This window comes from Cupressus sempervirens, chromosome 11, assembly GCF_028749045.1.
Source record: "Cupressus sempervirens isolate cs-2001-9-10 chromosome 11, ASM2874904v1, whole genome shotgun sequence".
NCBI lineage: Eukaryota > Viridiplantae > Streptophyta > Pinopsida > Cupressales > Cupressaceae > Cupressus > Cupressus sempervirens.
Genome location: NC_143128.1, coordinates 845,152,451 through 845,163,035, shown reverse-complemented (window position 1 = coordinate 845,163,035; position 10,585 = coordinate 845,152,451). Strand labels below are relative to the sequence as shown.

At 34.7% G+C, this 10,585-nt stretch overlaps 1 pseudogene; it reads right to left on the bottom strand.

The window, feature by feature from the left end:
• Window positions 1-1,151: 1,151 nt before the first annotated feature.
• Window positions 1,152-10,585, bottom strand: part of LOC149532195 (uncharacterized) — a 37,746-nt pseudogene continuing 28,312 nt past the window's right edge.

Here is a 10,585-nt window from a genome sequence, read left to right as displayed (position 1 = left end):
TACAAGGAGTTGGAAGATGTTGAAACTTTCGCTTAATCCTTTCAATGTTATAGGGAATGTAAAATGTCTCCAAAAAAATGTAAGATCATTCCTTTATGAAGATTATTAGAAACTCAAACAAAAATATTATTTTAAGGATAAAAATTAAAACAGAGAGTTAACAATAATTAAGGAAATTGGGTTAAAGAGGATTACAAATGATGTTAAGGCCTTTGAAATTATAATGGTTGATTATATCAACAAAATAATAGGAGTCCATGAATATCAATGAGATCTTAAGACTTTTTCAAATGTTAAAAGAAGTCCACCTGGAGTCTGGCTAAACTGGCGAGCCAAACGGCAATAAAGAACTCAATTTCCATGAGTGCAAGTCCTCTATCATTTGAACATTTGTTAAAAAATAGTTCCGTTAGCCCATAACAAAAGGCCCCCACAAGAAGAGGGAGTGGGGACATGAGAAAAACACAAAGAGAGGAACTTTCATGGAATTGCAATTGCAATACCGATTCCCCGGCAGTGGGATTTGAGACATGGCATGGGCTTTCAGTAGTTATTGAAACATCAAATGTTAAGAAACTGAAACCCTTTTATCTATTTTAGATATTAACAATGACATTTTTATAAAGAGACTACAGAGTAGCGAATTCAGGGTGCCCTTGTATAATCTAGGCAACAAACTTGGTCTCACTCATAATCAAAATAGGTCAAAGTTGCGTCAGATTGACCTTCCCCTATCCATTATTCATTTCGTATCATGCAAAATTGCCTCGCCTTCTACAAACATTAAAAGCATGAACTAAAAAAAATGGCAATATAGAATAAGCATCGGCATGAATGCTGTTGTAATATCCATACAAAATGCCATAATAGTAGAGTAGCTAAACATCTGTACACTTCTATTCACTAGAAGCTCAAAAATAAAATCACTTAATGCAAGTAATTAGATGGTCATTATAGACATCTACAAGCATACCTTGAATTCCAGAGCAACTGCAATCCAAAAAACATGGGCAGTAGTTTTTAAATCAGAGTAATGCATACTAAAAGTTTCCTAGAACAGGGGCAGGATCACTTTCCTGAACATTGAGGTGGTTTCTCAACAAGAATGAAAGGCCTAAAAAATGCTAACAAACTGAAAGCTCCTTCCTTCTTTATCTTTCTGAGACATTAGCAATGGCATTTTTATAAACAGTCCACATGGTAGCAGCTTTAGGATGCCCTTGAATGATCTTGGCGAAAAACTTAACCTTCGGCATCATAAACATTGAAAAAATTTGTGTTGGATTATCCTCCCTTGCTCCATCCATTGCTCTCTTATTTTGCAAAACAAAAAATCTGGGCCTCATTACCTTTTCCAAACTCATTGACAACAAGCGGGGATCCTTTGCCACAAAGTCTACAGAGCATTCCATGTGATTTAGCACAAAGTCCATCTTTTTAATTAGAACTTTGATGTGGATCACGACCACTGCACTCACAATGTGTTTGTACATTTTTTTTTCGTTGGGAATGTCAATCCTGTGAATGAGATCAAGTTGCTTGGGTGAGAGAGAAGTGTGCGTCAAAACCTAGGGATTTACTAGCAAAAACATGGTGAGCTCTGTTCCACAAAAGCCAAAATCCGCCCAAAATGTGACTTGTTTCCTACAAGTTCTTTGTAAGAATAAGGGGGTTACTCCTAATAGCTCTGATCAAAAAATCCTGTGTGGGGAATACAGTCTTGAGAAGCTCAAGGTTGGAGTGTAGCATCTCCAGCTTAGCCGTTAAGATCCACAGCAACTTAGTTACAATTTTGCTTATATTTTTGCCCCCAATACCAAAATCTTTAAGCAGTTGAAGCTTTGGCTCCAACGATCTTTTCGTATTTGTCACCAAAAGTGAGGGCTGAGATTTGATTATGCTTGCAATTTGATGTTCAGTGCAGCCAAATCCGTTGAGTATGGACATGACCTCTTCAACATTATCAAGGGATTTCAGTTGCCACAATGAGGGCCTCTGTTTCAATATTTTTGTGGCATCAGCTGAAGAGATGTTGAATCTGGTGGTAATGAAGTGTAAGAAGAGATTTCACGAAGGGGCATTGTTGTTGTTGGCATCATTATTGCAATCTATAAGCACAAAGAAATTAGTGAGCAACTGGGTTAGGGTTTTGAAAAATGGGCCGTGCCACACAGGTGAGCAAAAGAAGAAGAGCTTGACGATCATGGTGGAACAAAGTGAAGCAGACAGAGAGCGAACAAGGGTTTCCTGCATTCAAGGGCTTCAATGGCATTGACAAACTAGATTGGATGAACTATACAGTACAACTAGATTAGATCATTCCCAATGGACTCCGTAGCTAGTACATGTTTTCTTCTCCCCTCATCTCCACCTTCCAACGAAAAGTAGAGGCGGAGGATTATTTGCAATGTTAACATGGAGACCAGCAATAATCTAAAACCCGTAATGATGTCATTATAGTTGTTTACTGAATAATCTAAAACCATGATCTAAAAAGAATTTTTCGACGTGACTTCCTGGTGTGAGACAAATTTCAGTTGGAGTGAACTCCAATGGGAAAGTCTATTGGCTAAATATAAAAGTATTAATGGTAGATATAATCATTTGAATATGAACATCTCTCTTCTTTCTGGTTTTTGTGAAAGATAAGGTTTTCTGTGAGTGCAATTTCAGGGATAATAACTTGTTCTTGAGTTTACATATAAGTGCAAATCGACTATTAACTCCAAGTTTGAAGAAAGGCTAAAACTATAAGAGGGAAAAAAAGGAAATTGGTCAAAACTAATATTATGGAAGAGGTTAATTTAGATTTGAAAGTTCTATAAAGATATAAAAAATGATTCAAAGAAGAGATAGTGTGCTAGTGAGTTTTGTACTTTTTGATTGATAATTGTGATCAATGATTTGGACTAATTTTTTTGATGTTAGGAATGAGGTCCCTTATTTGTAGTTTTGTTAGATAGAAAATTGTTATACATCAAAATTAAAAAATATTGATGTGAGGAAATTTATGATAAAGAGAAAGTTACATAAAATATCAAATACTAACTTAAAAATAAAATTGAGGAGGAAATTGAGATGGGAATGCAATCAACCTTAGAATCCTAAAACTTGACTCTTGGGAAACCCCCCCTGACTGTTTACATCTTAAAATTTACTAAATGAAAAATGTATACACATCTATTTGAAAATAGTTTCTAAAGAAACAAACATTGTATCAAGAGAAGTTCCATCAAGTTATCTCATAACTCTCACAAAGTTGTGGCCCCTTCCTGAGATTCCTGAGTTCTCCCTCTGTAACTCCTGAATAACAACCTCCCGAACTAATGGACAACTATCCATATTGAACTCTACATAAAACCCTTTACCCACTTCCACAAATCAAACTTCACAATACATGTATATTCAAATATGTTAGCAATAAACAAAAACAAGAAAACCAAAAATGATTCTCAAGAAAAACATCATCTTAAAGTGAGAAGCTAACTTGAGATGACTAAATATCCTCCATCCTCTTCTACCACCAACCTCTTGAGAATATAGGTTACATATTACCCTCCAATAGTAACACTATAGTATAGAATATAACTCATAAGATCCAAATAAAAACATGTATACTTGTGTTCTTTTGTAAGATCATCAACTACAATGACCTTAAAGTGGATCCCTATGTCAAAGATTTTGACATTAATCCTTTCTTCTTTAGTTTTCAAACCTTTTATCACCATAAACATTTTTTTAATGAATAGACCTTTTCCATTAATTTAAAACTTTAAAAATACATATTCACAAAAAAAGGGGTTGGAGGATATAGGATCACCCCATGAGTTCAATAAATTAAGTACACAATATTGCTCCAAAATATTGTCTTGCTATTGCACCAACATGTATGATCACGTAAAAGAAAAAATAATATAGCATCAACTTTCTTCCAATAAAAACTAACTTTAATAAATTCAACCAAGCTCATATGTGGTCTTCTTCATATGTTTCGAACCCAAGAACAATGTAAAGCTAAGACACTAGGAGAAGAGTGTAATGTTTGAATCTCTCAAAAACTCATTCAAAATATACAGTTGAATGCTACAAATTAGACATAGGCACTTCCAAAAAACTACTTTTATATGCACAACAAAGCAAGCACATTCACTCTCCAAGACGATATGAATGTTTTAAGAAGAACTTATAGAATGAGAAGTTTTAACAACTCAAACAAAGTCAAACTCATGAGAAAGAAAGACTCATATTCAATTGTAGAGACTCTTCCACCAATGTAGCAAGTCAACCCATAAACCTTTTACTCTCTCCATAATAATCACCTCTTCATCACGCATAGGGATATATGTGGCCTTGATGATAGTTGTTATGAAAACATATAAACTATTATTTTATTTCAATGTATATGGTATTGCATTTGGTAATCATTTAAATGAAGTGGTGGAGAAAACAAAATTAAGTCAAATAGGTTAACTACGTCAAAATGCCTCTCCAACTGTTTAACATAATCACTATAGTACATTATTAACAATGTAAAAAAATGCATTAACACATAAATTCCCCTAACAAGAAACACTTAATCAAAAGTAACGACTCTTCTGCAACAAAAAATGTGTCACTTCAGGAGACAAAGATATTGGCAAATCAAGTTGAAAATATTTTCAAAAGTGTGGAAACTATGGTTGACATTTCAATCCCCTTCTATGGGGACTCTTAAGTTTTTGGCTATCCCATCGAAAAGGTTCAAAGTTTGGATCTCTATAATTAATCTAGTGCCAACTAGATTTTTTTTAAAGTTGACTTATTTAAAGTTTCCTCCTTTCTTATCAATGTTTATGGACCAACAAAAACTATCAACAAAGGAATATTTTGGTTGTTCTTGACACAAGTCATTTCAACCTTGGAAGATTGGTTGATCTTATGTGATTTTGTTTTTTAATGACAAAAAATGAGGTACATGGCCTCTTCTTAAATAAACTAGACTTAAATGATTTTATATCTCATACTAAACTTTAAAATTCTTCCCTTATAATAGTCATGTAATATGGACAATCAAGCATAAGTGTTGCCTACATATTGCTAAAAGGTTCACTTATGTTATTAGCCCTCTTTGGATCCAAGAAAAGGGATTTTGTGACACCAAAATCTTCAACTTTATAGTTTCAAATCATTTCTACCTTTAGTTTGATATCCATTTAGGCATCTGAAAAAATAAGTCAAATCCACACTTTAAATTTGAACAAATGTGCTTGATATATTTGACAAGTGTCTAACTTATCTATGTTAGAACCTAGGGTTGTCATTGCACCAAAACATTCGATTATTAGTGTGTGATACAACCATTAGAATTATTGAATAAACATAAGGTTATAGAACCATGTCATGAATCCTTGCAAGATAAATGACCTAATAGAAAAGAATCCCCCTCCCATAGTTACTCATTGTAGTCTCTTTGGATTCAAACTTGTGATCTAGCTTTGATAACACTTGTTAGAAGCTAGGGTTATGGTTACACCAAAAGATCAACCTGTCAATTCACGCTACAATCACAAGACTTATAAAATAAAAAAATGACTATTAAACCATACCGTGAATCCCTATGAGAGACACTAGTTCATTTCCAAAAAGATAAAAATGGTGGACCTAGGATCTTTTTGTTCCTAATTCTCAAATGTTCAGTTAACAAAGAAACTAAACTTTCTTAAGAAAAAAATGAAGGGATCAAATGTATCTCATTTTAAATTTATTTTTCTTTGAAAGACTCTAATTCAAGATCACTTAAGTGTCATAATTTTTTAGACATTATCCATAATGACCCATCCTCAAAAACTTATTAGGTTTATAAGAATTTACAAGGGACCTAGAAGATGTTATATTAATCTAGAGGAAATTTGTAGACGAGAATGTCTTGCAAGGTAGGATCCATAGCTAAAGAAGAGAACAAAAAAATATTTCACTCTTCACCAAGATTAAAGAAAACCACAATACAATTTTGTAAATCAAGGACTGTAATTATCAAGTTATTAGAGAAAAGTATAAATTCAATGATTTTTGGATTACTTTCCAAACCTTTCATCTTATCAACAAACCAATGCTTCTTTGCTACCCCTCTAGAATCATCAACCACATTTTACAACTACCAAGATTTCCAAATACCCTTCTAATTCCCCAACCTTTTACATTTGAAGATATCAAGAATGTTGTCTTCTCATTGATCCTAGAGATAAGGCTCCTAGATTAGATGGATTTTTTGCAACATTTTTCTAGAAGTGTTGGAATTTTATTGGTTCTTATATCTATCTACATTTAGAAGAATATAGAAATAATGCAACAACTTTTTATGAGGGCATGATCCAAGACCAAAATGAACGCAACAAGAAAAAGGGGAATATTATTATCAGAAGTGATATGCTATTACATTTAGTACAATGAAAAAAAACCCAATGACATACCCTATGGCTTACAATGTTATCAAATTTTGGAGAAAAACCTTTCTCATAGTAGCTTCTCCCAAACTCCACCAAAAACTACCTTTACAATGCCAGAAATGTCCTTAAGTAACCCAAATTAGTTTTAGGCTTAGGAATAAATTTTAGAATATGCCATTTGGCATCCATCGCCAAAATGGATGGTTCTAGAAAACACATCAGAAGTTAGTGTAAAATTAAAAGAATCCATAAATGGTAGTCCAACTTCCAGGAGGCATAAGTTTTGATCTGAGACTCTGATTGACGAACCGTTTACATTTTTGGAAAGCTCTCCAAGTGATCTATAACTAAATGGACAAGCTTAGCTAGGCCCCCATTTTTTGGGCTCATAGAAGGTCACTTCGTGCCTCAAATCTGACTTTGAAGTGCTCTTAGGATGTCTTTAGGCAACTTAAAACTACAATAACTTTCAAACCACAAAGCTTTTTGACCTGATTCTTTTTTTGGAGTTCTTTAAATTACAATTATAATCATCCCTCCAACTTACACCCTCTAACTCATCATAACTATAGATCAATTACAAAATAACCTTTTTTTTGCATTGGAACATATCCCAAGGTGCTCAAAAACTCTAACCCAGAAAACTAATAGTGGAGTTATGAGAGTTGGAACCTTTATTTGACCCAAATGGATATCCATAAATGAAAAAAATTTAAATAGAAACTAAAACTAAACATATTTTTGGGTGATACAAGATTGCCCAACCTGTCACTTTATAGCTAGTAGACGAAAACCCAAATGGGCAACCTCCACTGTCGATATCAAAGTTGAGTCTTCTATTGTTCATCCTTTCCACTTCATCAGGTATTCTTCATACTATCTTTTTCGAGTACTTTGGCACACATGACTATCCATAATTTCTTCAATCTCTTCATTCACAAAAGTAGGAATTCGACATGGCTTCAACATCAACTCCCTATCTACACCATCATCATGATATTCTATTAAGTTTGCAATATTGAAAATAGGAGAAATGTGAAAGCCATCCAACAACTCCACCTCATATTCATTTCCTGAATTATGTTTCTTCAAAATTTTACAAGGGTCAAATTTCTTCATCTTTAGCTTGTTGTAGGTACCCACTAGAAATCATTCCTTCCTCAAATATATCATAACCTAATCTCCAATTTGGAACTCCTTATGTCTCCTCTTTTGATCTACCCTAGCCTTATACTGTAGGTTCATCTTGGTAATATGTACTCACACCTCCTCATGTAGGTTGTTGACATGCTCAACAAAGTCTTCTTCCTCAACACTTGTCCTCTCTTGCTCCATCTTCCCTAGCTATGGTGCAGTCCTTGGACTACTCCCATATACAATTTGGAATGGTGATCTACCAGTACTCCTATTTATAGAATTATTGTAAGCAAATTTTGCTTGTGATAGGATCAAATCCCATCCCTTGGGTTTATCTCCTACTAAACATATTAGCAAATTGCCCAAACTTCTATTCACTACTTATGTTTGTCCATCAGTCTGTGGATGATGTGTAGAACTAAACTTCAATTTTGTCTTCAAATTTTTCCACAAAGTCCTCCAGAAATAACCCACAAATTTAGTATCTCTGTTAGAAACAATTCTTTTTGGGAGACCATGTAGCCTCACCACCTCTCTAAAGAATATATTTGCAATATGAACTGCATCATGAGTCTTGTGACATGGAATGAAATGTGCCATCTTGGAGAACCTATCAATCACCACAAATACTAAGTCATTACCCCTTTGTTTCCTTGGCAATCCAAGAACAAAATTCATACTTATGTCCTCCCAAGGCTTTGATGGAATAGGCAATGGTTGATAGAGTCTAGTATTTTTACTAAATCCTTTGGTTGTTTGACATACTTGACAACTCTCCACAAACTTATTCACATCTTGTGATAATTGAGGCAAAAAATAATGCTCTCTAATTTAACGGTAATGGTCTTATCTCGACCAAAGTGCCCTATCATCCCTCCACTATGCTTCTCCTTGATCAAGTTCTCCCTCATGGAACTCCTTGGAATACACAATTGACTTCCCTTGAACAACATACCATCCTGAATCATGTAATCTAGCCACATAGTCTTGTCTAGAGTAACAAGTTCTTTACAAGCCTTCTAAGCCTCTACAAAATCAGGATCCTCAAGGTACAAATTCTTGAGTTCATCAAACCCAACTACTTCAACCTGCATTACTGTCAGCAAAAACTATCTCCTACTTAATGCATCTACAACCCTATTAGACCTTCTACTTCTATGTTTTAATACAAATATATAGCTTTGCATGAGCTCTATCCATTTTAAATGTCTCTGATTCAATTTACCTTGGCTATTTAGGTACTGCAATGCCTGGTGATCAGTATACAAAACAAATTCTTTTGGAAACAAATAATTCCTCCATTTCTTTAAGGCATGAACTATTGCATAGAACTCCTAATCATAAACAAAATACTTGTTCTTTGCATCATTCAAAGTTTCACTAAAATAGGCAATAGGTTTACCTTCCTAGCTCAACACAACCCTAATAGCACTAACACTAGCATCATAACCCACCTAGAACACTTTGTTAAAATGAGGAAGTGCCAACACAATTTTCTCTATCACCTTCTTCTTCAGCAATTGAAAACTCCTTGTAGCTCCTATAGTCCACTTGAACTCTTTTCTATCCCTCCTCATTGTTTCAGTTAGGGGTGCACATATACTACTGAAATTCCTAATAAACTTCCTGTAAAAACTAGACAAACCATGGAATGATCTTAACTTCATGGAAGACCTTGGAGTAGGCCATTCCAATATGGCCTTTGCCTTCTCTAGGTCCATTTTGAGACCCTCAACTGATACAACAAACCCCAAATAGACTAACTCCTTTTTGACAAAGCTACACTTCTTCAAATTAATCAAAAAATTATCTTCCCTCAACCTTTCAAGGAAACTACAAATTTGCAATAAATTTTCATCCAAAGACTTACTATAAATCAAAATATCATCCAAATATACAATAATGAGTTTTCCCAAAATTTTCTTTAGTACCTTATTCATAAGCCACATGAAGGTGCTCGACACATTGGTCAATCCAAAGGGCATGATTAACCACTCATATAGACCCTCCTTGGTCTTAAATGCAGTCTTCCACTCATCTCCCTCTCATATCTATGTTTGGTGATAACCACTCTTGAGATCTATCTTTGTGAAGTACTAAGCTCCACTCAAACAGTCCATAAGATCATCCATTCTTGGCAAAGAAAATTGATACTTGATGGTGATTATATTTATGGCCCAAGAGGCTATACACATTTTCCACTCTCCATCCTTCTTTGGTACTAGCACTGCAGGTACTACACATGGACTCAGACTCTCTCAAATCAAACCTTTCCTCAATAGCTCTTGAACTTATCTATTTAGCTCCTCAGTTTCATTAGGAGTCATCCTATGAGAAACCTTGATAAGAAAACTAGCTCTAGGGACTAAATCTATGTGATGATTGATTTGCCTCATTGGTGGCAACCCTTCTACAACATTATCAGAGATGACATCTTATACGCACTTAATAGACCTAAAATTTCAAGTGAAATTTCACTATTACATTCCTTATCTTTTCTAGGAATTAAAGCATAACACATATCTTGATGTTTCATGCCATCCAGAAATTTTCTTCCATCAACAAGGCATACCCTAGCACTACTTCATACCTTTTCACCCTCCTTTATCAAGGGCTTCAATTTGTGGCAAACTCCATCCTTTGTCAGAGAGTATGTATTTGCATGACCATCATGTATAACATGCCTATCAAACTGCCATGTCCTTCCTAGCAATAAATGATAGAGATCCATTGGAATGATGTCACAAAGAGCCTCATCATTGTAACTCCCAATGTTGAACTTTAGCAAACATTTCTCACTAACCAAGACCTTATGATCATCCTAAACCCAAGAAATTTGATAGGGTTGGGGGTGTTTCTCCCTCTTGAGCTTTAGCTTTGAGACCATCTCCTCTGACACCAAGTTTTCAGTGCTTCCCCCATCAACAATTAGATCACAACATTTGCCCTCACACTTGCACCTAGTATAAAAAAAACTCCTCCTTTTTCCAAGTTTAATATCACTACTTAGTAATACCCTTTCA